We start from the raw sequence: 11,213 nt of genomic DNA, 5'->3' as shown, positions 1-11,213 counted from the left end.
AGGAGGACCCATTGCAACAAAGAGCTGTACAAAATGCTATGTGAAAAATGAACTTTACAACTTTGGCAGGGAGGGGTGGGGAGGGAGATGACGGGGGTGGGGTGGGGGGAGTATAGTTGTGGAGATGGGAGGGCAGGGATGATAGGGGAAAAACAAAGGAGGAGGCAACAATGATTGATAAGAAATGTACTTATCTTGCTCATGTAATTATAACCCCTCTGTATAGTATTTTTACAATTTAAAAAACGTATTAAAAAAAAAAAGAAAACTCCACAAGAGTCAGTTGGGAAGCCTAAAATAGACAGATCATGGCTCAGTTGTATGCTCGGGATGGAAGTGGGACCCTATCTCAAAAAATAATCATGCAAAAACAGAGCTAGGGCTGTGGCTCCAGTGGTAAAGCACAAGCCTAGCAAATTCAAAGGCTTCAAGTTCATATCCTAGTACTGCCAAAAAATATTTGGTGAGCAAATATTTGTAAAGTTCACAACAGTGGTGGGCACATAGTAAGTATGCAAGAATAGAAAGCATTGTTAGTAATAGCTGAATGACAATTTAAGACATTCAGCCAGGTGTGCTTTAGTTCATCATATGGAAAAGACACAACCCCAGCATCAATAGATGATATTTCAATATGACCTGCTTTTCTTTCTCACCTCCCATCTGGAGAAGATGGGAAACTTAAGCTTGGGTACATAGGATATTATATAGTTTTTTTCTGCAAAAAGCTTTATTTTCATTTGGTCCAAGGCTTGGGAAGGCTCCAGGATGGTTAGTTAGGAAGTTTCCGAATGGCTGGAGGCAGAAGCTCGGGCAGAAACCCTGATGTCTGGCGGGGCAGAGGTGGCCCCTCAAAGGCTGCTGGACTCTGGAGTTTTCTAGTCGTGTTTGAGGGTGAGACATTCAAAAAGATCCTCGCCCCACTGGGCCTGAGGGGCCGTCCCCAGCCTGCGAAGGTTGGTTAAGTGGTCGCCCATCTCCTTGCTGAGCTTCATCTCTTCATCCAGGAAGTGGTTCTCTAGGAAGTCACAGAGATGGGGGTCTGTGCGAGCAGAACCACGAAGATCCACAATGGCTTGGATCAGGTTCTTCTCCAGGGCCAGGGCAGCTTCTATGGCTTCCACGGTTTTGCCCCACTCATCCCGAGAAGGTTTCTGCACATCCTGGTTCTGCATCTTCAGGAGGCGCTGGGCGCCCTCATGCTTCTCCTCCGCCAACTCGTGGAAGAACTGGCCCACACCCTCCAGAGCCACATCGTCGCGATCGAAATAGTAGCCCAGAGAGAGGTAGGTGTAGGAGACCCGCAGATGCAAATTGACCAGGCGGCTGACGGCAGCCTCCACCTCGATGGAGTAATTCTGACGAATCTGGGAGGTCATGGCTGGTCGTCAATACAGCGCTAACCACAGAAAAACACAGCTTTGGTTGGTCCTGGAAGCAGTCCGCGGGACTGGCGAGCACTTCTCTATATAGCTTTTTTTCTATTTGCAGAGATGATGACTCTTTTAGGTGGTCCATTCTCCCAAAATATCTCAGATTAGATATGAGTGGACTACTCAATCCTTTTTCATAGCAGTCGATAGAAATGGGTTTTGCCAAGCAATCTCTTAAATTTTCTCACTTCTATCTAAATCTTTTGAAACAGTTTTCTAATATTTTACACTAAATTAAAATGTAAACTGAAAAGGGTCCTAGTACCCATCCCAAGTCTATCCCCCAAAAGAAGTGTTCGGCTACATAATAAGGGACATCTCACACAAAGCACATGTGTTTTTGCACATTGTCCTTTACTACACACTCCTGATAGCTAATGTTCTGCATACAAGAAGGTCTATAAAAGTGCACAAATAAGGAAGATATCAGTTCATACAACAAAACCAGCATGCACTTAAAAGATCATTCTAATGTTGAATAAGGCAGAGGGTACTATTGTGGCTGCTAGAAGTCCTGTACAGATGAATGCTAGATCAGGATGTCAATGCTAGATCAGAATGTCAGAATTAATTGTTTCTCACCTTTTTTGCCACTCTTCAATACTTCAGTGACTCAAAGGTCAATGATTGCTTCACAGGTCTACTTTTAGCTTCCCCAGTGAAGTTTTTAAGCCCACACGTACCATGAAGAGTCCAGCAAAATCATATTTTTTAGTCTGATGATCTTACCCAAAAACAATTAGAGAGCTATTTTGGTATTTGAATTATTTTTAAAAGTGTGGGCATTTGCATTTTGAAAATCTCTGTGTCAACTCTTTGTAAGAATCCTTCACTCCTCTCAGAGGATTATCTGCAAATAATTGGGTGTCCTATGCCCTTGACCTCTAGAGCAATGATGACCTCATAACTATGTCAAATCCATGACCCCAAATAATGTAAAGTATATGACAGATCTTGTTGAAGGACCATGCACAAAGGGAAAATGAACTGTTCATCACTATCACGGCTCACCTGAGGGTATAGCTCTAAAATAATAGCCATAACCTGTCAGCTACCCACACGCTGGATAATCTCTTAGGATATCTGTGAACACAACTATCACCATATCTTCCTTGTTTTAAAAAGTTTTCGAAAAATCAGTGAGTGGGTAAATGGTATAATCTAGTCTTGAGCATGAATAATTCTCATGTAGTATTTCACAAATGCATGTATCACATCACCATATTCTCATGAACATCTATGCCATTTCTTTCTCTTCAGCAGAATCTCTTTGGGGAGAGCTTTCATTAAAACCTTGGTACCCAAAAGGGGGAGGAAACAGTAGTGCAGTTGTTCAGTTCATGGTGGTTCATTGAACAAAAGAATCTGAGAGTCATTGCTCAGCAACTTAGCCAGATTTCACAGAAACTACTCCCAGTTCACTGTCTGATCACAAGGAACTGGTTTGAGGGGTCATTAGAAGCAGTAGGTAACTCAAAAATATTCTTTCAGATCTTAAAGCTGGAATAGACCAGCTCAGAAAGGAGAAGAAATTCACCCAGGGTCATGTAGCAGCCAATCAGTGCCAATGTTCAAACCAGCCTGTGTGACTCTTTATTCCTAAACCTGTATTCTTTATGCAATTCTACTTGTTTTGTATAAAATATTACTAAATAGAACTGAAGTTTGATGGTCTATAAGCCAAGGGCCAGTTAATTAATGCTGAGACAGCAATAGGCTTCAGAAAGTCTTGATTTGCCTTTCCCAGTGGGGTGGCTACTTAATATTTTTGAATCTCAGCTTTACTACTCATTAATGGCAGTGAGTTTGCCATTGACCATGATGCTCAGCAGCTCCTCCTCTCCAATTGCTTCTCCTCTGCTAAGAAATCTTGCATAGCTTCCCTGTCACAGGCTTTCTCTCCACCTTTACCTATATGTGGTTTTCTTCCTACCTTTCCACACTCAAAGCTGCCATATGCTCTGGTCAGAGATAGCCCTGCCAATTCTTAGCTTAACTTCCACTACTTAACCATTTTAAGCCTCGATTTCTTCATGCAGGCAACACAATTATCAACAATTCTCTTGTCTGGATTGCTGAGATATAAATGAGATAACCAAGGTAAAGCACACCAGCATACATTCAGCAAAGATTTGTTCAGCATCTATTTTTCCCCCAGCAACATTCTCCGCACTGAATGAACCAAAGAAATGACTCTCACTCGCCTCAGACATAGCTAGTCCATTGATCAGAGCTCCTCTGCTTCTCCTTACTTCTTTGGAATCTTCCAATGAAGCCCATAGCTTTGAGGTCAGCAGAGGGTGTATCTGCCTTCCAACTAGAAGAATAATACCTTGAACACAATAACACAGATGATACTACTGTAAAAAAAACACACAAATACAGGGAATTGTGTGTGTGTGTGTGTGTGTGTGTGTGTGTGTGTGTGCAGGGGCATGCAAGCTGGTTCTGGGGCTTACACTCAGGACCTGAGCACTATTCTTGAGCTTTTTTGCTCAAGGCTAGCACTCTACCACTTGAGCTACAGCTCCACTTCCAATATTTTGCTGGTTAATTGGAAACAAGAGTCTCATAGACTTCCCTGCCCAGGTTGACTTTGAACTGTGATCTCCGATATTAGCCTCTCAAGTAGCTAGGATTGCAGAAGTGAGCCACAAGCACCCAGCTAAAGAGAATTTTTATTCCTTTACTCTTCAACCATAAAGTGAGATTTGGCAGTATCCCTTTTCTTCCTTGAGATGTTGGAATGCATCATGGATTGGAACCTTCTTCTAGTGGTTCAGTGTGGAAGCTGAGAACTTCCCAGTAAGTTACCTGTACTTTCTGTTTGAATCCCTAGCCACTGAATTTGAATTTGACTTCATTGTTGACAGTGAAGTCCTCCCTCAGTGCCACTTCCTTAACACTCTGTCTCTGTCTCCTCATGATTGCCTCTCCCCACTCTGTGCTGGTTTAGTAGACAGCTGGCTCATCTCTCCCATGGGCTATCACCTCCCAGAGGGCCAGCTTTATGTTTGGTTCACACAGTCACAATGTCCCTCTTCCAGAAATCCAGGCTTATGCTTGGCACAGAGTAGGCCCATACCAAGGTTCAGTGGTGACTGCTGACAGAGCAACCAGGAGTGATGGAGGGACTGGGTCCCCAGAGGGCAGGGCCTTGTGGTGGCCTCCCTAGTGCCATATTCCCTGTTTCCCTTACAAGCCCCCCAGCGTGCTTTATAAGTAAATAGAAAGTGCTAACCTTAGCATATTCACGAGAACGTTTTAGCATGCAGCAATTAGGTTATCTCTTGGTTATTTATTTCTTCGGCTTGTTATTAGCTCTGCGCAGAATATTATTCTAATTATGCCAGCCCAATCAGCAGTATTGCATGTCCAGGCTCATTTCCATTAGTTTGAGCTTTGTCTTTCACACTGTGATACTAATTCAATGAGACATCAAACATTTAAATCGACCCCGGATGCCGAGGTCAGGCAGTTTTGCCCTTCCACTCTATTAGCACCCGGGTGTAATTGTGTTTGTCACTCTCCACATGACGGATAGTGTAAGGGTGACTATCGGAGCACAAATGAGCAATGTGCTAATATATTATTTTGTTCTATAATATCAATATGTGCTTATTCAGTGCTCATGTTAGCCAACTTGAAACGGTCACTTTTTAATACAGTTATACAAACTCTCACCAAAGCATTTCTTTGGAACATTTGCCAAACTTTCAATGAAATTTGGCTCAAGGAAAAAAAAGTACAAATGGCTTCTGGGAAAATCCTCAAAACTCAGACCTTGTCATAATGGTGGTGAGAACTTGGAAAGCACATGAAACAAAAACAACAATAAAAGGAGAAAGGTAGAATGCAATTGCAATCAGCTCTTCTGTGTGCTTTGCAAAACTCTTTGATTCTTTGGCAAGCAGTTTTTAAAAAATGAGGTGCAGCTTACAAAATTTAAGCAAATATAAACTTTACCTGTAGTTAGCTAGAGTTGCTGGTCTCTGTGACACTCTTTTTTGGAAGCAAGGAAATTAGCGAGCCCAGTGACAATGAAAGACAGTTTTTCTCAATTTATCTGCTTTTTGTTTCCATAAGAGTTATAGATACTTGACAATGAATTTTGTCTCAAATACCAATAGACTCCATCACTGCTACAGCTGGGCAATTGAAAGTTATCATATAAGAGTTAAATTAGAATATTAATATAATGGATTATTATCTATAGTCATATTTTCTTATTTTACATTATAACATGAAAAATAACTAGAAGCCAGGTGTAGTGGCTCAAACCTGTAATCCTTGATACTTGGGAGGCAGAGGTTAGGGGATTTAGGTTTGAGGCCAGCCAGAGCAAAAAAAAAAAATTTGAAAGACTCCAACTCAACCAACGGCTGAGTGGTCTGTGCTTCCCATCCCCAGCAACACAGAGAAGCACAAGTAGGAGAATCTCAGCCTAGGCTAGCTCAGGAATAAAGTGAGCCACTATATTTCCAAAATAACTAATGTGAAAGATAAGATAAGCGGGGGGCTGGGGCTCGTACCTGTAATGCTAGTTACTCTGGAGGCTGAGACCTGAGGATCATGGCTCAAAGACAGTCCAGTCCATGAGACTTATCTCCAGTTAATTACCCCCAAAAATGGAGCTGTAGCTCAAGTAGTTGAGCACTATCCTTGAGCAAAACAGCTCATGGACAGCACTCAGGTTCTGAGGTCCAGCCCTAGGACCAGCACACACACACACACACACACACACGCACGCACGCACACACACACACACACACACACACGAGTAACATTTGAACAATAACTAGAGAAATCGATTTGGTCTTTTAGCAGACAAATGTGATACACACTTGATCGGTAGGCATTGCTGGTCATATTAGAAATCCTATTTCCACACCTCATTAGCTTTTCACAAACACTGGACTGTTACTCCCATGATGTAAATGAAAACCTTCAGCCTACGGAAGTTGATAATATCACTCAGGGTCTTGCTGTTTGTCAGTGATAGAGCCCAAGTCAGAATCTGGATTTCTACCTTCCTGCCTAGTCATGAACTATTCCCAAACCCCAAATTGTTTGCCCATATCCTTCTACAGCCCAGAGTCTGGGTCACCTCTAGGATAATGCCATCTCTCTGTAGTCTCTACTTCAGTCTTGGCTCTCGGTGCCTCCCAAAGATCCCATGCTTGGCACCCAGCCCAGGCTGACTTATCTATCTTCTTCAAATCATAAACTTCTTAAACTAATGCTTGCATGAGCAAAGATATGCATTGAAAGGAAGGGGGAGGATAAATCATTCCTAACCCCTGTCGACAGGTTCAATGAATTAAACCAATGTATGTTAATTGAAAAACCACTCTTTATAAATATAGATAAACTTTAAAAGACACGATTAAGTACTTTGTAATAGCTTTTTTAAAACTAAGCTCGCCTATACTTTAAATAACCCCCTAGATGTGTATTTGTTCTATTGATTTACTATTTGAATTGCAGGTGCACTTGTAAGGCTGAGGCAGAAGGATCTTGAGTTTGAGGCCAGCCTGGGCTACATACCATAACCCTGTCAAAATAAGATAAAATAAAGCAACATAGAATAAAAATCAGATATATATTTTAATTTGCTGAGGAGGAATTAGCTGGGAATGTCTCATTTTCTGTTTGAATCTATTTTTGCATACCAGAAACACCTACAATGTAGACACATCAAAACTTAGTGTGGCCACACTTGAAGACAGCACACATCTAATAACTAGTTCTAGTGTTGTCAGATCTGGAAATTGATTGGACCAAGAAATCTAAACAAACAAACCCTAAATATGAATCTAACACTAAGAATGTAAGTTTTACATTCAGGGGTGGGAGAGAGAGAGTAACTTAATACAGTTTAGGAATTCTTTTCCACAACATTTTATGTTTAACCATCACGATATCTGCATTTTGAAAGTAGCACAATCAGACTTCTGTTCCCCAAGACTGGAGTTGAGCACCAAGTGCAAGTAGAAATAAGAGATCAACTCCAAGTTGAGGACCAGCCCCCTGAGATGCAGACCAAGCCCTCTGAGTTCCCAGCACATTGTCAAGACAAGAGTAGCCATGAATAAGCCATTGGATTAGATCAGAGGTCAGTAACCTTTGAAAAGGATGTGCCAAAAGGCTGACCCTTGCCCTGCTACTGTGCTGTTCCCCCTTTGCAGAGCAGAAAAGGCCAAACTGCCATCTGCTGATCGTTAGGTGGGAAGAGCTATCGAGTCTCATGGCACTGGTGACTCAGCCACCATGTGTGCGTTGAAGAGCTGTGGGTTAACCACCACCTCAGGCAATGACTGCACAAGCTCCCCCTCATCACTGAGTCCCTTGATTGAAAGAGTCAGATTCATCAGTATCTTCCAATACAAATCTGATTACACAGAAAAGTATTAGAAGAGTCAAAGAAAAAGGGTAAGAGAAGAAGAAAGAAGCATTAGATAAGACACCAGAGACCTTTGTGGTCATTGTCTACAATCCCTTGCCCTTCTGATTGAAAAAATAAGTGAATCAATCAGACCAGAGAGAAGTAATGAATTTCTTGATAAAGGGACATAGAATCATAGCAAACAAAAATAAAGATAAGAAAAGGGAATATCATATTCAGTATAATATGCAGAAGTAGCCATTTATTTATGCATTCTTTCCATCTATAAAAGATGTATCTCAGCCTCTGGCTGAATGTACATAATAATTAGTGCTAATGAATATAAATTATACTCACAACTCAACCTGTTTACCGAATCCTACATGCTATTCAGGGAAGAACTGAGTTTGAAAATGAGATATACACTGTTCTTAGGCTTGATGATGACCCAGAGGTTATAGAAGCTAAGGACAATTAAATCAATTACCAATTAACAAAGCAAGAAAAGCCAAAGCTCATAGAATTTGGCATTTCTGATTTAACACACTGTTGGGAAACACACATACATACACACACATACACACACACACACACACACACACACACACGAACCCCCCCCCCCTCCACTGTTCCTTACGGACATTTACCCATTTTTAGTTCTGTAAAAACCAGTGGCAGAGAGATGATGGAGATTCTGAGAGCAACTTTAAAACCATGAGAGGTCTGACAAAAAGAACAGAGGAAGCAAAGAAGATGAAATGAATTATACTTCCTTAGCTTATGGGGACATTGCCCTATGGGAAAAAGGAATAAAATACAGAGCTATTTGACATTCATATGCTAGGCAAAGAAATTTTGAAAATGCTTTTTAGTCATTCCTGATTATCTGTAACATAGTTGAGATCCAAAAATTAAGCTGAGAATTCTAAGCTTGGTGTTCAACAGTTCTTTTCCAAAGCTCATTTTGATCACAACCACAGGATAGTTCTAGAGACTCTGACTTTACATACTACCAAGTACCAAGAAAGGTACTCTGGTGTTCTAGCTCAGAACATATCTTAAGTTAGAAACTCATATGCATGGCATGAGAAGTTAATAGTAAGACATTAACAAGTGACAAGAAAGCTGTATGTCAGTGGCTCTCCATATAATCCTAGCTACTCAGGAGGCTGAGATGTAGGGAATCATGGTTCAGAACTAGCCTGGGCAGAAAAGTGTGAAATTCCATATTCAAAATAACCAGCAAAAAGCAGGGGTCTAGGTTTGGGTTATGTAGCAGAGCACCAGCCATGTGAGCAAGCAAACTGAGCAAGTCTCCTGAGTTCAAGCCCAAGTACTGTATTGGCAATTACTAACTAAATAAATAATGTTAAAAATCAAGTGACAATGGGTGCTGATAGCTCATGCCTATAATCATAGATACTCAGAAGGCTGAGATCTGAGGATCACAGTCCAGTCAGCCTGAGCAGGAAAGTATGTGGGACTCTTAACTCTAATTGACCACAGAAAACTGGAAGTAAGAGTTGTGGCTCAATGGTAGAGTGCTAGCCTTAAACAGAAAAGCTCAGGGAGAGTACCCAGGCCCTGAATTTAAATCTCACAAGCAACAACAACAAAAACATCAAGTGACAAGAAGCAGCAGAAGATACACAAGAGACAGAACCCACACACACGGGAATCAGACATAAAGCTGGTTAAAAATGAAGCAGCAAAGCTAGGTGAAATTGGTTTGGGAGAGGAGGATAAAGGAGAATGATGGAGAGGTGATGAAATGATGAATGATGGAATGATAGAAGAGGTAAATCTGATCAAGGTACATGGTATGTGTATATGGACATGTCAAAGTGAAATCCCCCACCCCCTACCTGGGCAGGTGGCTTAGTGGTAGAGTGCTTGTCTAGCATGCATGAAGCCCTGGGTTTGATTCCTCAGTACCACATACACAGAAAAGCTGGAAGTGGCTCTGTAGCTTAAGTGGCAGAGTGCTAGCCTTGAGCAAAAAAGCTCACAGACAGTCCTCAGACCCTGAGTTCAAGCCCCAGGACTGGCAAGAAAAAAAAAGTGAACCCCCCCCTTGTACAGCTGAGACATGATAATAAAAATACAGGGAATTTAGTCTATATCCTTAATTCTGAGCTCCAAAATCTACATAAGTAATACGAGGGTATCTGTTCATGTCCCTTCAGTCACATCTGAGCTTATTTCAATGAAGTGATGCAGGGTGGGGTTTCTGGATAACTTCAAGATGGAGAATGATCACTAGGAAGACCAAACAGGTGACTGGAGGAAAAGACTTTCACTGGAGATTCTCAGGAAAGGAGTGAAGGCTGGTGGTATTTGTCAAAATTGATGGACAAGGAGTTTTGGAGAACTTCCAAGCTGGTGTACACACAAAGATACTGGCACAGAGGCCTTGAGAAGGCATGGAAGTCCCTTTCTCACCCCTACTACATAGCTCTTCTGTTTGAGGATTTCCAAGTGATGTTCTTTATAATAAACCAGCACTAGTAATTTAAGTACTTCCCTGAGTTCTGTGGATCATTCCATTCTGGTAAATTACCAGACGTGAAAGAGTAGTCCCAGGAACTCTCCAGTGTATAGTGGGTCAGATAGGAATAGCAACCTGGGCACCTGATCTGTGGTAGCTGTTAATACTAATAATTAGTATCAGAACTAAACTTAATTATTAGACACCTAGTTGTTGTCAGATAATCAAAGCAATCTATTATAAAGAGACACCCAGAGCAAGGAAAAGTATCTTCACGTAATTCAATAAATAGAACTCATTTTTGCAGTGCGAGTGAGAAAATTGTGAGGGAAAATAATCAACGATGTTCAGTATGCTCTGATAAGAAAGGAAAAGTAGAAACTATATTAGAAAATTGTCTGTTCATAGTTCCATAAAATAAAGCTTGAGGTTTTTAAAAAGGCAGGTCAAGCTTTCATCGCTGTGAGCGGCAGCTCTTGCCTTGAGGATATTGTAATCTAGTATTTACACAAGAGTAGAAGCAATAGTCGCAGTTCCCCGAGACAAAAATCTGAGCCTCAGTGAGGACAGAGGCCATCCCTAACTACTACAGTAACTTGGGGACTGAGAGTCAACACCCTTTAAGACTCCACAGTTTCTAGGACATTAAGCACAACAAGTTGCCTATCTAGCTCATCCTTCTGAGCTACACATCACCCTTCTGCCCAGAGGGCACTTCATTTCAGGAGTGCTCTTTTGCTACTCTTCTCTTACTGGATTGGAATCCTTAGAATAGAGATTTTCATGGTGCCCCTATTGAGGTGTCCCAGAAAGGACCTGAGGAAGTTTGGAGTGTGTCTGACGCTTCTCTTGCTAGATTCTGTAGCTAAAACTTGTATTATTGCCCTTGACCTCTTTTTTCTAACTA

At 41.5% G+C, this 11,213-nt stretch overlaps 1 pseudogene; it reads right to left on the bottom strand.

Moving 5' to 3' along the window:
• Positions 1–878: 878 nt before the first annotated feature.
• On the bottom strand, positions 879–1,379 carry LOC105981083 (annotated as a pseudogene).
• Between the last annotated feature and the right edge of the window lie 9,834 nt (positions 1,380–11,213).

The sequence above is a fragment of the Dipodomys ordii genome, unplaced genomic scaffold, assembly GCF_000151885.1.
Source record: "Dipodomys ordii isolate 6190 unplaced genomic scaffold, Dord_2.0 Scaffold11, whole genome shotgun sequence".
Lineage (NCBI taxonomy): Eukaryota > Metazoa > Chordata > Mammalia > Rodentia > Heteromyidae > Dipodomys > Dipodomys ordii.
The sequence above is the reverse complement of the archived record's forward strand: the minus strand, read 5'-3'. Positions and strand labels throughout refer to the sequence as shown.